The sequence below is a fragment of the Procambarus clarkii genome, chromosome 53, assembly GCF_040958095.1.
Source record: "Procambarus clarkii isolate CNS0578487 chromosome 53, FALCON_Pclarkii_2.0, whole genome shotgun sequence".
Classification (NCBI taxonomy): Eukaryota; Metazoa; Arthropoda; class Malacostraca; order Decapoda; family Cambaridae; genus Procambarus; species Procambarus clarkii.
The window spans coordinates 27,027,402-27,045,046 of NC_091202.1; the positions used below are offsets into that span (position 1 = coordinate 27,027,402).

General features: G+C 38.9%; 1 protein-coding gene across 1 annotated transcript in view; it reads right to left on the reverse strand.

The window, feature by feature from the left end:
- The window catches only part of LOC123767164 (prestin), a 26,220-nt gene extending 22,663 nt beyond the window's left edge, over positions 1–3,557 (reverse strand). Inside the window, exon 1 of the mRNA XM_045756722.2 lies at positions 3,406–3,557. The gene's annotated coding sequence lies outside the window, so the exon portion shown is untranslated. The remainder of the gene's footprint in view (positions 1–3,405) is intronic.
- Between the last annotated feature and the right edge of the window lie 14,088 nt (positions 3,558–17,645).

The window sequence follows — 17,645 nt, forward strand, 5'->3', positions numbered from 1 at the left end:
GCAAGGCCTGAAGTCCAACACCAAACCAACCAGACCCCAGTAGTGTTTACTCACTTGTGAATGCGTCGGCCTTGATGTTCAGGACAAATATATGTGCTGGTTGGTTATTATTAAACTATTGTGGCCTTAATAACCCTTCAGCGCATAACCCTTCAACACCAAACCAAGCCTAAACAGGGATATATATGTATATATACAACCAACCATACTCTTCAATCAACTAAACAAAGGCAAACCAAAATGTTGGGGGGTTTAATTGTTGGAGGCCAAATTTAATTGCACCCCCTGCTTCTGTTTATATACTGAGTGTGCGTTTCTTTGACACTATACTCGGGACCAGAGTATAATTTCTGGCTAATCAGTAAGCAATCATGGTGGGCTATTTTTTAAATCCTCCAGACTAGTCCAGATTTAATAGGCTTTCACTATATCTACCTATAGTGAACCTATCCTTGTGAGTGGTAGTGGATACCATACCCATCCTGTGAGTGGTAGTGGATCTCATACCCATCTTGTGAGTGGTAGTGGATCCCATACCCTTCCTGTGAGTGGTAGTGGATCCCATACCCATCCTGTGAGTGGTAGTGGATCCCATTCCCATCCTTGTAAATGCGTCGGCCTTGGCGATGCTCAGGACAAATATGTGAGCTGGTTGATTATTGAACTATTGTGGCCTTAATAACCCTTCAGCGGGTGATTGCCCAACACCAAACCAACTTAAATTCAACCAATCATACTCTTGAAGCAACCACACAAAGGGAAACCAAAATGTTGCGTGGCTTAACTGTCGGAGACCAGATTTAATTAGGAACCTCTCCATTAAAGTCTTGACCAACACTGATTGTCAGACTCGGACTCAAGCTTCCTACAAGAATTCATAAAACCACAACCACTCCCGCAACTAGAATCTTGAGGAGATCCATTATACAGCTTGAAGCTCAGGGTTGAGTTGTGCCGTTTTTGCTGGCACATATAGTCCTGATTGACATTCTGGAGGACTTGACGAGTTTCTATTAATCTCAGTCTCATCGTAATCTTGGATTCAGCAAGGGTGGCAAAAATAGTGCATTGGATACTATCCTGTCAACCTAAGCCCAGAATAGCTATGTATATGAACAAATCCACAAGGGGCGTGACGAGGATGCATTTGTTCATTTGACGCATCACGTTAGTGTAATCTCTGTGTGTGAGCTATGTATATATAACGTTTCCTTTCTCAGATTTACTATACTTTATCTATATTTACCAAAGTGTAGTTACAGGATGAGAGTTACGCTCGTGGTGTCCCGTCTTCTCCGCACTCTGTCATATAACGCTTTGAAACTACTGAGGATTTTGGCCAACCACCCCCTTTTCACTTAACTTGTTCCAACCCTCTATCACTCTGCAAAAGTGAACTTTCTAATGTTCACATCATAACATCAAATGAAATATTGTAATAAAGCGCTGGTAGACATCCTAACATAGGAATTGATAATCACAGAGGAAGCGTCGAAACCTTTAGCTGCGGAGCGCATACATTTACAACCTCTACTTTGACAAACTAACCTAACCTAACCTTCCTAGCCTAAATACACGATATCTGAGGCTTAATATAATATATATGTGTGTTATACTAGGCCTGGGGAACATTTAAGTTTGTTTTTAGCTTCATTTATTTTAAAAGAATTCCTTACTAGTAAGTATTCGTACGTACTATCTAAAAGCTAAGTATATGTACGAATTCGTGACTATTGACGACAGTCACAATAGGTACTAGCTAAACTGGAGGATGGGTTGACATATCATATGCCATTAAAATAAATTTCGTTCATAAAAGATGACTGTTTGTTCTTAGGTATGTTTTTTAACATCGATATTATAGAAAATATTCCATGTAGTTTATTCTCTTATAGTAAATTCTTAACGTGCCCAGACCAGATATATTTATTTTGGTAAAGGGGATCTGATTAATAAGTGAAAAATAGTGCGTGGCCTTGTTCGACCATGCTCACACATAATTAAGGTCTGGGAAAGTGTTGTTCAGCCTTTTAGCACAATTTTCAGATAAGAGGCAAGTTCATATATTGACCATTGTTTATCACTGAAATACGTTAAGATTCTTTGCACTTTGGTCGATGACACAAGACCAGTTAGAGATAACACACAGATCGACTACCAATGAATGAAGAATAATGAAAAGTACTATCCGTTGTCGTAGGGACTATTTTTGCATTAAAACAGAGACAGGTTAGCCTAGTTTCGGCAAAACAAGAAGCGAATCAGGGGTCAGATTCACGAAAGCACTTACGCAAACACTTACGAGCCTGTACATCTTTTCTCAATCTTTGGCGGCTTTGTTTCCAATTATTAAACAGTTAATGAACTCCGAACCACCAGGAGGCTGTTTATAACAATAACAACAGTCGAATGGGAAGTTTTCATGCTTGTAAACTGTTTAATAAATGTAACGAAAGCCGTCAAAGATTGAGGAAAGATGTACACGTTCGTAAGTGCTTGCGTAAGTGCTTTCATGAATCTGCCTCCAGGTCGTTATATGAAAATAGACAATTAGTAACATACGCTATCATAAAATGCATTAATAATTAAAAAACTATTAAAGTGCAGATTGTAAGTACACCCAGCAATAAGATATCTGGATGTGATTAGAGAATCGTCAATGAGCAAAATTTTACAATGCGCTGTGGTTGGGAATGGCTTCAAGCCTCTTGAAAACCAACATACAAAGTTCAGTTCTTGCTTCTGCATTCTCCAAAGTAAAAAAGTAAAAAAAATTGAGCCAGCTTATTAATATAATTAATGTAAAGTAAGAAGTGCTTAATCTCTTCCTCTAAAAACTACGTAATTCATTATGCTTTAAGAATTAACATCAGTGTTAATTGTTTCACGTATAGAAATTGTCAATATACACCATCCTAGGAACACTGGCATATATTTGTTACATAATGTGTTACTCTTCTCTCTCTGTATGCCCTCCTCTCCTTCTCTCAAGAGTTTCACAATGTAGTGATAGAAGCACCAGAAAACTTTCTTTTATCTTATTGAATTTGGTCAAACCGGAAACATTTTAACGACAATATAAACATAAGACCTAACCTCTCCTAACAATCTTAGGCCCTAATGCACGCCTAATCTTAAAGCCCGCCATTAAATACATGCTAATCTTTAGCCTAATATGTTAAATACGCTGTTAAATACACGCTATCATTGACCTTATATAGTACACATGTGTGCTATATTAGGCCTAGGAATATTTAAGTTCAAGCTATCATCTATTATTCAGATAGATCATCAACAGATAGATTACAACTTCACACGTTTGTGAATGTTTGCATATAATTTACATGCATTTGCCCTTATACAACAACAATATGACTATAAAACGAGGGCGTTTAGAAGCAGTACCTGAGTGCTGGAGGCCAACCCTGAAGCTGTCGCCAAGTTTTGGGATCCAAGGGAGGTGTGTGAAGCCCCTCACTGTACACTGTCTTCTTGGCTTCCCAGAGAGCAACGAGTGGTCGTTCTTCCTACTGCTCTCTGCCCAGCCTGGCGTTCCACACCCAGTGTACCATGATTCGTATATATGCCAGACGCTTCCATCCTAGAGTCCTTTCAAGGTCTCGCGTGATCGTTCAATAACCTGAAGGTCACATTCGTCATGATGAGGTTATGGTCAAGGTCTTACTTTACTATTATTATGGCAGGGATATTTGGTTTAGTTCATAGATTATTTACTTAAACGGCCACCTTCTCTAGTGGCCTCGAAGAGGATAGCAGTTGGCAGTTTGTTAATGGAACCCCCCCCGTTATTCTTAAGGATATTTTCCATCTGAATTTCAAACTGATAGGCTGCCAATTCTATGGGTTTCTAACCATGCGTGAAAGGCATCTATTTTCTGTCTTACATTGTGACGTGGTGAGCTTGAAACTGTTTTACCTCTCGCTTAGCTCAGCAATTTACAACACTGATCTAGTTGCATTCCTGAATGTATATAAACCAAAAGCCATTTGAAAATTTTAATTTATCTATCGTGCACTATACACCTACCAAGTGGGGAAGTTGTGGAAATGTTAAAATTACCTGCATTATTGTTAAATGTTAAAATTACCTGAAATGAAGACACTTGTGATAATTGACTTCAATTTCTGGTTAAGTAAAATACACAATTATTGGTAAGTTATTTCTGTATTCATTAAATATTTCACATTCTATTGATGCAGGGTGCGCTAATAAATGTTAGCGATATATATATATATATATATATATATATATATATATATATATATATATATATATATATATATATATATATATATATATATATATATATATATATATATAAAGTAGGCTCCCAGAACTTCGTGCTCTGAGATAAATAATTACAGTGCTAGGCTATGCAGCCAAACTGAAGTAGTTTAGGGTAATTATTTAATTAATTAAAACTATGATTCCACATATGACAGTAAAAAGCTGAAAAAGTTGTATATATATATACAAGCATAAAACACAAGGCCATAAAGAGATAAAACAGGGGTGAATGATACAGCAGGCCAGTTGGTCTATCCTTGGCTCTCAACACCCCAAACAATACACTAGTTTGCGTTTAAAGGTTTCAATTGTCTTGGAACTAAAAAGTCATGATATTTTGTTCCACTAATCAACTTCTCTGTTCCTTTGCCAATGTTTGCTTATTTATTTTGTCATCGTCAAGTTCTCACAATTAACTTGTAGTGCCGACTTGTCCAATCTGTCATCCAAAATTGTAGCAGCAATAACTACTATTATGGATAATACTACTATTATGGATAATACTACTGTTATGGGCTGGATGGGGAGTGACTAGGGGGTGATTCCCAGACATACGTCTTGGTTGAACTTCATATATAATGGCATGCAGTGATGTACAACAAAGGTGAGTTGGAAGAGGCAGCTTCCTCTGCTATGCTGGGGAATTATGTGACATATATATATATAAGTCCATATTTTGAACATACATCCATATTAGCTAGACGTTCTATAATTTTTGGAGGATGGGTTCAATGTATCATTGTTACGAATTGTCGGGGATACGGGAGTTCCCTCATTTCCTTGCAAGCTCTCTAAACTATCATGGGACTCGTTTCCCCAGTGACCCCACGACCAAAAGCATCACCGGCCAATGGTAGGGCTGGACGAAGGTGACGTTACGTGGGCTGTTCGTGGCTGGGCCAGGGGGGTACGTGCCTGACCAAGGGGAAGGCTAGTCAGAGTTGGACAGTCCTGAAAGTAGATTTGTTTAGAATGTAGATTTATTTAGAATTAGAGTTGTAGGTAAGGTTTGGGATAACTAATGTACTTGCCTACTGCAACCCCAAACATATTTTTCTGTTATCTTACAATTTTCTTGCGTTCAGTAGTGGGTAGCTGTTTACTGTTAAATATATACATATTGTCTTATTGACCAGACCACACACTAGAAAGTGAAAGGACGACGACGTTTCGGTCCGTCCTGGACCATTCTCAAGTCGATTGTGGTCCGTCCTGGACTGAGAATGGTCCAGGACGGACCGAAACGTCGTCGTCCCTTCACCTTCTAGTGTGTGGTCTAGTCAACATACTTCAGCCTAGGTTTCTGATGTATGATTTTAAATATAAAAAAAATGACACCAGTTTTATTTTGTATTGTATATGTAGTTTAGAGACAAAGTTCAGGACACGTTAGCTCAATATTGTTTGCGTTTACCAAGCACAGTTCTGTAAAATAACCTTGAAGACACTTAAGCTTTTTCTTTCATAGCCACAAAAAATTTTAAATAAAAATCAGTTCAAATTAGCTTTATTGCGAACATTTGTACACTGTTGAGTTGGTCTAAAATATAACTTAACTAGAATTAAATAATCTTTACGTTTCTGTTTTCGCAAGCAATTTGTAACAAAGCGAAGAGTACAATGGTAACGAGGAGGAAAAAATATATATATAGCACTTAGTAGCGTTTTCCATTATACATATAGACGCGACAGGCATCCTAATAAGAGCCGAGAAACTATATAACACATGAAGAGTGTGGGAAAATTTGAGCAGATGAGGCTGTACGTTTCGCAAGACTGTCAGTAGGAGGATTGGCACCCATGTTTTTTGGCACTGTGACCTTACAACTCATTCCCACCACCCTTCCTTGACGAGAAAGTCATCTCCAGCGACCTCTTTACTCAATCGACGCCTCTCTTTTTGTTGATGTTAACGAGAAGATAGATATAGATACTAACGATATCATCTGTGATATACAGTGATAAATGACTATCTCTTATAATATTATACATCTCTAGACACAATTATGTAAACGATTTGGGAGACTTGGCATGTTGGGATCTAAAAGAAAAAATGTTTTTTGAACCCATCACGAAAATCAGGAGCACCCCTAAACGTACACAGTACCGTGACTACTGCACCATTGATCATCTATAAGGATTGGTCAGTCCTGGTGCTTATTAACTAAGCTCCACGACTGATCAACCGCCGACGACACTCATGGATCCATTTTGGGTACAGTTTTTCATCAAATTCAGGCACATGCACGGGCTGCGCTGAGTCCGGAGTCCGTTGTGCCCAGGAGTTTGAATCCTGGCCGGGTCAAATAGTTGTTAGTAATCTATGGCTTGCGCGTTCATGCAGTCGTTCTCACATTTATAAACTCAGCGCGGCCCGTGCGTGTCCCAAATGGATCCCATGAGTGTCGTCGGGGAATTGGGGGCCATGTTACCAAGCATTAAGCCTACCATGTTACCAAGCATTAAGTCTAACATGTTACCAAGTATTACGCCTACCATATTACCAACGTCCAAGATGTTTACCTATTGAAAGCAATGACCACAGTGTATAGATAATGTTTACGCCAATGTCTCTATACAGCAAACAGTGACAAGTACAATATATACATTTACTCATTCCGACACAGTGACCACTCTCAACATTGATGAGATAAATATAGGGTAGAGTGAAGAGAGGGTTAATAAGTGTCTTGACTTCAGTCATAGTATCTGTATTGCTGCTTTCTTTCTTTCTTTCTTTCCCTTCTGTTGTGGTTACAAGATTTGTGCGTCAAATGCCAGTGTGGATCGTGTCACAGATAAATGATAGGGTCCTCGAGGGAAGTTGCCTAAGCCACATCTGGTCAAGAATATTCTCTGAAGATAGACAGCCTAGTTACAGGAGCCTCAGGTGAAGAAATACAGCAACATTATCTGCAGATTTTACTAATTTCAGTCTTTGAATTACCTTTGAAGATCAGGGTTTCGTCCTTAAATTTATTCTGGAGACATGTGGAAGCTTCACATGAAAAACCTTACATAAACCTTTCCCTGAGGTTCCACGTTGCTAAGCCTGAAGCCTTCCTTGTTACCAAGCGTGTCTTAATATTGATTTGGTCAAAACTTCAATCGTTGATTTTTTCTTTATTAAATAATATACAATATATAGATCATATTTGCATCAATTTACAAGGGAAACGACAACATTTTCTGCACGATGTTATACTCTTACCTCGCAAGAACTTCAATGTTGATTAGTTTAAATTTGAACTGAAATTCCTTCCATCAATAGGATGTTTGGGGATGTTTCCATACTGAGTTAATGACTATTTCCCAAAATGACCTCTGGAAGCTTAACAAGCTTCATGGATCCCTCAATATGAAACAGTATAATCTCTCACCAACATTTTCCTAACTTTGAACCTATAGAAGATATAGCAAAGAATATTCAAAACTCAGATGCTGTAATTCAAACGCGCTTTTCAGAAACCCGGGGCAAACTTGGAGCCGATCGGCCGAGCGGACATCACGCTGGACTTGTGATCCTAAGGTCCCGGGTTCGATCCCTGGCGCCAGCAAGAAACAATGGGCAGAGTTTCTTTCACCCTATGCCCCCTGCTACCTAGCAGTAAAATAGGTACCTGGGTGTTAGTCAGCTGTCATGGGCTGCTTCCTGGGGGTGGAGGCCTGGTCGAGAACCGGGCCGCGGGGACAATAAAGCCCCGAAATCATCTCAAGAAACTGAGCTATCTCCACCCTCACTAAACATGACAAAGAATGTGACACACTCAAGAACACGCAAAATGTAGAATTAAGCATTATTAAATGATTTATAGCCATGCGACTTTCCCTTGATATTATGAAGACTCACATAGCCTCAGGAGCTGCTTCAATGGGACAATTGGTGAGACTTGTCGTAACTTCACACTCGGACAAGTTCTTCTGGTTTGTCTAGTTCTTGACCAGCAAGATGGAAATCTTTCTTGACCATCCTACATGCAAACATATCTAAATTGTTTCTTTACGAAATTATAAGAAAATATTTCCTGTTCAACTGTGAATTTGATATTGCAGTCTCATCCATCCTCTCTTAAGTACTGTAGCTGCCTGTTGTCATCCAGCCATAATCCTAACCTAAGAACACTAGATAACTGACAAGAAACCGCTGTATTTCCTCTAAATTCAACTTTTGTATTTATTTAGTTTATGAAAAGTTTATGATACAAACTTGTCATTATTCCAAAAGAGCTTCCTTTTACAGTGCAATATCAAAATAGCTTTTGAAACCCCTTTATCCTCCTCATGCTGCAATATGAAGGAATCTCTAAATCTATTAAGCTCTGCTCAATTCCTAATTGTTATCATCAAGACGTTCTTCAGGAGAGGGGCTTTAAGTCCTGATCTATTCCTAACTGCTAGCGTGCAGAAATACTTTATGGCTAGAGTCTGCTCAATCATCTAAATTATTGGGACAGATTAAAATGCCTGAATCTGTATTTTCTAGATCGCAGGCGGGAGAGATACATAATAATTTACACATGGAAAATATTAGAGAGGTTGGTTCCAAACCTGCTTGCAGAAATAATACCACATGAAACCAGAAGGCATGGCAGGATGTGCAGAATACCCCCGTTGAAAAGCAGAGGTGCAATAGGTACTCTGAGTACCTCCGAGTTGGTACTCTATCAACATTAGAGACCCAAGATTATTCCACTACACATAAGGGGCATAACTGGCCGACCCCTCACAGTGTTCAATAGAGAGCTCGAGAAACACCTTCAAAGCATACCTGATCAACCAGGCTGTGATTCATACGACAGGCTGCGAGCTAATTGACCAAACCATCAACCAGGAAGCCTAGTCAGAGGCCGGGCCGCGGGGACTTTGACCACCGCAGTCAACGCAATGTAACCGCAAGGAAGGTGTTTTACCTTTTATAACAATGATCTATCTGGAAAAGTAGTGACCATTTTACAGCGATACATAAGCACTACAAAATGTAATACCCCCACTGTATTAACCTTGGCAACCAATCATGCTTTTTAACTTCTGAGTCACTAAACCTTGTGTAGTGACATTTACTAGGAAACATTGTGCACATCCTCATTAAAATCTTAACTTTAAACTTATTGTATGCATAGACAATACAAAAGTTCATAGGGTAAACTTTAATATTTTCAGTTGATCTTCCAGCGTAAGATTAACGAGAACTATAGATGGCCTATAGGCCTATACGAGGCCTACTTACACTCCCCAAACCCATTCATACATATGTCAAGCCTACGCTTGAAACAGTTCACTGATCTCACGTCTGTTATGCTAACGGATAATTTGTTCCATAATATCCAACCCTCTTCGCAAACCAATATTTACCCAGGTCTTTCCTGAATCTAAACCGATCCAAATTGCTATGCATATTCATCAACATCTTCATTCATTTATCATTTAGCAGTACAACATCTTCATATCTAAACTCTGCCCATTATTTTCCGCCTCCGGCAGGGATCGAACCCGGAACCTTAGGACTACGAGTACCGATCGCTGTCCACTCAGCTGTCAGGCCCTATATACATAGTCCCATAAAATTCCCACGTGTACTATGTATACATGTACCATGTACTATGTATACATGTACCATGTACTATGTATACATGTACCATGTACTATGTATACATGTACCATGTACTATGTATACATGTACCATGTACTATGTATACATGTACCATGTACTATGTATACATGTACCATGTACTATGTATACATGTACCATGTACTATGTTTACATGTACCATGTACTATGTATACATGTACCATGTACTATGTATACATGTACCATGTACTATGTATACATGTACCATGTACTATGTATACATGTACCATGTACTATGTATACATGTACCATGTACTATGTATACATGTACCATGTACTATGTATACATGTACCATGTACTATGTTTACATGTACCATGTACTATGTATACATGTACCATGTACTATGTATACATGTACCATGTACTATGTATACATGTACCATGTACTATGTATACATGTACCATGTACTATGTATACATGTACCATGTACTATGTATACATGTACCATGTACTATGTATACATGTACCATGTACTATGTATACATGTACCATGTACTATGTTTACATGTACCATGTACTATGTATACATGTACCATGTACTATGTATACATGTACCATGTACTATGTATACATGTACCATGTACTATGTATACATGTACCATGTACTATGTATACATGTACCATGTACTATGTATACATGTACCATGTACTATGTATACATGTACCATGTACTATGTTTACATGTACCATGTACTATGTATACATGTACCATGTACTATGTATACATGTACCATGTATACATGTACCATGTACTATGTATACATGTACCATGTACTATGTATACATGTACCATGTATACATGTACCATGTACTATGTATACATGTACCATGTACTATGTATACATGTACCATGTACTATGTATACATGTACCATGTACTATGTACTATGTATACATGTACCATGTATACATGTACCATGTACTATGTATACATGTACCATGTACTATGTATACATGTACCATGTACTATGAACATGTAATTGATGTTCCAGTGAGTTTATCTTCATTCTACAGTATGGTGCTGGACGGTATGCCTCATAAACTAAATAGGGCCTAACAAGACGTATCTTGAGATTATCTTGAGATGATTTCGGGGCTTTAGTGTCCCCGCGGCCCGGTCCTCGTTAATACAAGTATCATCACCTGTACAGGTTATGACAGTCCCATCACATGTGCTAGTGATGACAGTCCCATCACTTGTACATGTGATGGACGGTCCCATCACATGTTCAAGTGATGGGAGCCCTGATGTACGTGACCTTAGTCAGTGCAGTATGAAGACCGCGACAATGCCTGGGGGTCGGGTCTTAATAACACACTCCCGCTACCATATTAATGAGGCTGCTTACTGCTGCCCAAGATAATACACAGGATGCTCTAATATTATTATTAATGTAATCTTTGACTCACCCTCTGGATTCATCGTGTATTCACGTCAACGAGGGTTGGTCTGGTGTTGGGCTGGAAGCCTATCAACCTCTGGAAAGTTATTTAGACCTCAATAATAGCCTACTGACGAACCAGCAAGAATATTGTTGACTTGATCATAATTCAGAACAAAAGCAAAATTTCATTATATATGTATCTAGAAACGGGGTACACCTCTTGTGGCATATCCCTAAAACCAGATCTATATCTATATCTATATCTATATATCTATATCTATATTTATAAGAGAGAATGTTTATCTTATTCAACTTTCCTTGGTGAATTGGGATTGTGCACGTATGTATACACTGACAAGTATGTATATATGTATATCTAAGTACACTGACATCCGGAGAAATTGCTGACCTGGAGAGCGTGCAAAGATCCTTTACTGTTTGAATCCACTCTATAAAACATCTAAATTATTGTGAACTATTAAAAGTTCTAATCCGTATTCTCAACAGCGCAGGCTAGAGAGAGAGAGAGAGAGAGAGAGAGAGAGAGAGAGAGAGAGAGAGAGAGATTTACGCGTGCAAAATATTTAGAGGGACTGGTTCCAAATCTTCCACGGAAATAACATCACATGAAACCAGTTGGCATGGCAGGATGTGCAAAAGAGCCCCATTGAAACGCAGAGGTGCAAAAGGTACGCTGAGAGAGAACTTTTATCAACATCAAAGACCCAAGACTTTTCAACACTCTCCCGCTACACGTAAGGGACATAACTGGCCGGCCTCTCACGGTGTTCAAGAGAGAGAAACCTACAAACACCTCCACAGAATACATGATCAACCAGGTTGTGATTCATACGTCAGGCTGCAAGCAAACGCGTCCAATAGCCTGGTTGACCAGACTGGGAAGCCTAGTCAGAGAGAGGACGTTGATCTTCGGACCTCCCACAAGGTAGCCACAAGGTAAGTATGTACTAAAAAAGGATTTGCAGTTAATCATTGCATTAATTGTTAGATATGTGTAGATATAATATAGTTAACTGATCATCTCCCCCCACCAAAAAAAATCTGATATATCTCTCTTGTGTTCAAGAGAGACAACACTAAATGTGTTCAACAAACACAACATGTGTTCACTAAATGTGAACTAAATGAGGGCACTATGTTCACATGTTCACTAAATGTGAACATGTAAACACTAAATGTGTTCAACGCAACACAACCTTGACACGAGTGCACAACTGCACGCGGATGTCTGCTAGAATTAAGTGGGAGGGATTTGTTATGTTGTGAGCCTTAAGTGGGAGGGCTTTGTTAAGTTGTGAGCTTTAAGTGGGAGGGATTTATTATATTGTGAGCCTTAAGTGGGAGGGATTTATTATGGTGTGAGCCTTAAGTGTGAGGGATTTATTATGTTGTGAGCCTTAAGTGTGAGGGATTTATTATGTTGTGAGCCTTAAGTGTGAGGGATTTATTATGTTGTGAGCCTTAAGTGTGAGGGATTTATTATGTTGTGAGCCTTAAGTGGGAGGGATTTGTTAAGTTGTGAGCTTTAAGTGGGAGGGATTTATTATATTGTGAGCCTTAAGTGGGAGGGATTTGTTATGTTGTGAGCCTTAAGTGGGAGGGATTTGTTGTCATGTGGTGAGATATGGATCACAGACGACTATTGGAAAAGCTCTACAGTATTTGTTGAATTTCGCAGTACACCGAAAATCCCGAAAACTATAGTAATATGATTTGTAATTTTGTTTGACCTTCATACATCAACTGCCTGATGCATATAGCTACTATCTAATTAATCCAGTAATGGCTTGCTTCATACAGCCACTGCCTGAGTGATACTGTCACTGCTTTATTCATATTCTATTAATCTTGTTTAAATTACCAATGAAGTTGTCAATGTAATCAATCAGAGCTTTAATATACCAATGTGCTTTAATATACTTACTAATCTCCCTCATCTCATTTTTTCTTGCAATGATTTTGTTATTTTATTAATTCTGCTAGAATTTACCTACTTAAAATTATCTGTTAGAGTAAGGATCTCCCCGAAACGCTGCGCGAACTAGTGGCTTTACAAGATTGTAAATACTATGCTATGTATTCTCACAAACCCAATGTACCTTCTTGTATATAAATAAATAAATAAATAAATAAATAAATAAATAAATTAAATAAATAAATAAATTAAATAAATAAATAAATAAATAAATAAATAAATAAATTAAATAAATAAATACAGTCACTGCTTGCCTCATTGATAATTCCTGATCCATAGAGCCACTGGCTAATTATACAATAAATCACCAAAGAAATTGCCATGCGAGGATTAGTACTAGTTATGAACATTTGTAAAAACAGTCTAGCACGGGAGATGTTGTTCTGCAGCTGGTAGCTAAAGTCTCTTCGTTGGCATTATAGACTACTCTCAGAAGGACAGAGCAACTTCTGGAGACGCTGAAGGGAAGTAAAGTTATAGCCTACCTCGGCAGCAGACGGCTGAAGACTGTGTTGGCCACATTATGACTTGGCTACGTGTGGTTAACTCTCCCATGTTGCTGTTATAGATTCAGCTACTTGGAACAAGTTCCAAGTAGCACGGGCTATGGTGAGCCCGTAACTTATCTGGCACAGGAGCGGGGCTGAGCTCTCTCCCATTGTCGCCCGATCTCCGGTCAACCCGTCCAATAACAGAACGTCGCATTTTGACGTATACTCTATCTAAGGCCAAAAATTGTGGGGCTTAGAAAAATGGTAGTTACCTGGTTGATGGGGTTCTGGGAGTTCTTCTACTCCCCAAGCCCAGCCCGAGGCCAGGCTTGACTTGTGAGAGTTTGGTCCACCAGGCTGTTGCTTGGAGCGGCCCGCAGGCCCACATACCCACCACAGCCCGGTTGGTCCGGCACTCCTTGAAGGAATAAATCTAGTTTCCTCTTGAAGATGTCCACGGTGTATATGTGCTTATGACTACCTGTGGGTGAGCCACGGGAGACATCTCCCGTCACGCAGGGTGCAGTCGCACCTCTACAGATCTCCAGTATGAGCTCTTGATACTGGTAATGGCTCAAAAGGGCCACTACTTACGGGCTATTCATGCCCGTGCCACCTTTTGGGTGGCTTAATCTTCATCAATCAATCATCTGTGGGTGAGCCACAGTTATCTTATAGCCTGTGTTGTCTTAGGTCTATTATATTTTAGGTCACACTCATGACCTCATGTCACGTTTGTAATGAAAACTTTACATTGGAAGTGCTAATAAATTGTAGAACATTTAAATAGCATATATATATATATATATATATATATATATATATATATATATATATATATATATATATATATATATATATATATATATCTTTATAGATTTGAATTACATAGATTTGTCGAGTACAACTAGAATCAGATATATTCAATCTCAAAAACATATCTGATTGATATGTTTATCATATAAACAAAATACAAATAATACAAAGTTATTTGTTAAATTATAAATTCAGGTGTAGCATTATTGTACATGCTAAGTATTAAGGCCTTAGTACTTAGTTCAAGACTCTCCCAAATTTAATGCCTGATATTTAAAGCAAAGTTGTCTTCAGGCAAATACAGTGAATACAAGACTGTAAACATCTACAAAGTAATAAGATAACAGGAAGTACGTGTTGGTACAGGCTGGTACATGCGTTGTTAAGGGAGGGAAGAGGCTATTTTAGGTACAATAACTGCCTCTTAACTAGTCTGTCATGTAGGATTGCAGTCATGCTCATAATTACGAGATTCAAGAACTTGAGTTGCTAGCAACCTGTCCTTTAGGATAATACATAGATTTTTGACGCTAGAATCCTCAACGGATCAAATATGATGCGCTATAAATTATAGCGGCTCAGAAACCTTCACGTTCTCTATGCGTGGGGCGCTTAGTTAGGTTAGGCTTGGGTGTTTTAGTACACTATTTTCTGTCCGTTGTGGCAACTGGAGAGGACAGGGTGGTTGTTCAGGCATCATCCACTGTGTATCTGTTGTGTTGTGTGGGAGAGGCGGAGATTACGTAGTAAGTAGTACAACCTTGAGCAGTCTTGATTAAAGCTCATTCATAACATTACTGCTTATGTCTTAGTCCTACTCTCCTGTTCAGTCCTTATCCAGCCCATTCTCTTGATTGGATCAACCATTTGGGCTGGACGGTAGAGCGATGGTCTCGCTTCATGCAGGTCGGCGTTCACTCCCCGACCGTCCAAGTGGTTGGGCACCATTCCCTCCCCCCCCCCTCCCACACACACACGACAAACACACACACACACGACAAACACACACCTGTGTAAATACCACGCTGAACTCATAATAAAATATTATCATATGCTAATAACAAAAAAATTGCAAACGTCAGACCTTAACATTATGTTACGCATGAAGAGAAGCGGCCACTCTCCACTTAAGATGAGAGACAAGCTTGCCAGGAACGAGCAACCTGGATACAACAGCATCTTTCAAAACCACTACCTGATGTCTCTCCGACACATTAAATAAGGCCAGCACCGCTGGGACACATGATGTCATGTATTATTACAGAGTCCGCTTAGACACCATGTGTTCACCGGTACTAAAAATAATACACTAATATTTCCAGTCACACATGTAGGGATATACATCGTATATAATATACGGTAAAATAACAAGTCGATGTGTATATATATATATATATATATATATATATATATATATATATATATATATATATATATATATATATATATATATATATATATATATATATATATATAACTGAAAACTCACACCCCATAAATGGTGGTCCTGAATGGTCCTGGGGACCATTCAGGCTTGTTCGCATATATATATATATATATATACTTAACACATCTATCTAGTGACACCCCTCTCACTACGTATTCTACCTAATTCATACAGGCAGTAGCAGTGTGTATGGGAGTTGTATTAGATGAAACTTCCAGATTTAAGACTGAGTAATCTGTCGTGGTTGGCAACGGGACAAGCCTCGGCCATTACGAAGTGGCTAAATATTTTAATTTACTTAAACACCGCCGGCAACAAATTAATTTCTCGAAGCTATCCAAGCATAAACGAAAAAGAAATACACTGAAATTAACTCTAAAATGCGTAGCAAAAATTTAAGTAAAATAAATGAATACAGTACTTAGCACAACCATAATTAAGTGGGTTGTGATGATAGTGGAGGATGGTGTGCATGGCAAGGGCAGATTGAACTGCCAAGGGCGCAAGAGCGCATGAACAATGCGCATGATGGCAAGGGCGCATGAACTGTCATCGCGGCCAGTTCATGCGGTGCTACTATCCCAGAAGGATGGGGAGGGAGGTGGATAGGGCGGAGAGAGGATAGGAAGATGGAAGGAAGAGGGTATGTTGGGAAGAATATCTGACGGCTGTTTCACTGTTAGTTACGTACCTGGTTGATACTTGTTTGATGGGGTTCTGGGAGTTCTTCTACTCCACAATCCCCGACCGTCCAAATGGTTGGACACCATTCCTCCCCCCCTCCCCCGCCCCCCCACCACCGTTCTATCCCAGATCTTTATCCTGACCCACTTTCAAATGATATATATATATATATATATATATATAAATTTGATCTACGTCTGGTTACTTGATCATCTAATATAAACAAATATAGACTGACCAGTCTATATTAGTTTGAGTGCCAAATCGTTTTCTTTATAAGTGATCACAGAAAATGTAATCCGTTAACTGTGTTTGGGCTAACTGTGACTGTTCGTTAACACTGTTTTAATTTTTTTTAAGCAAGAGCAACTTTCTACTCTCTACACCCATAGCTGTATACTCTTTATCACTGGGTAGCTTCCCATGTTGAAGAATAATGGTTGAAGCTATTGGTTAATTAACCAATAATTAATTCGTTAAAATTAACCAATTAATTAATTTCACAGTCTTCGTGGTGTAGTGGTAAGACACTCGCCTGGCGTTCCGCGAGCACTTTGTCATGGGTTCGTATCCTGGCCGGGGAGGATTTATTGGGCGCAAATCCTTAACTGTAGCCACTGTTTAACTCAACAGTAAAATGTGTACTTGGTTGTAACAACGATTCTTCGCGGCGGGGATCGTATTCCAGGGACCTGCCCGAAACGCTACGCGTACTAGTGGCTCTACAAGAATGTAACAACTCTTGTATATATCTAAAAAAAAAAATCTCTCTACTAGACTGACTACAGTCTGCCTCTAGACCGTTCTCAATCCAGAGAATTACTCTGCTCTCTCACGTTCTAGTCTGAGGCCTTGCGATTAAATATTCGTTTAGTATTGCCTATCAT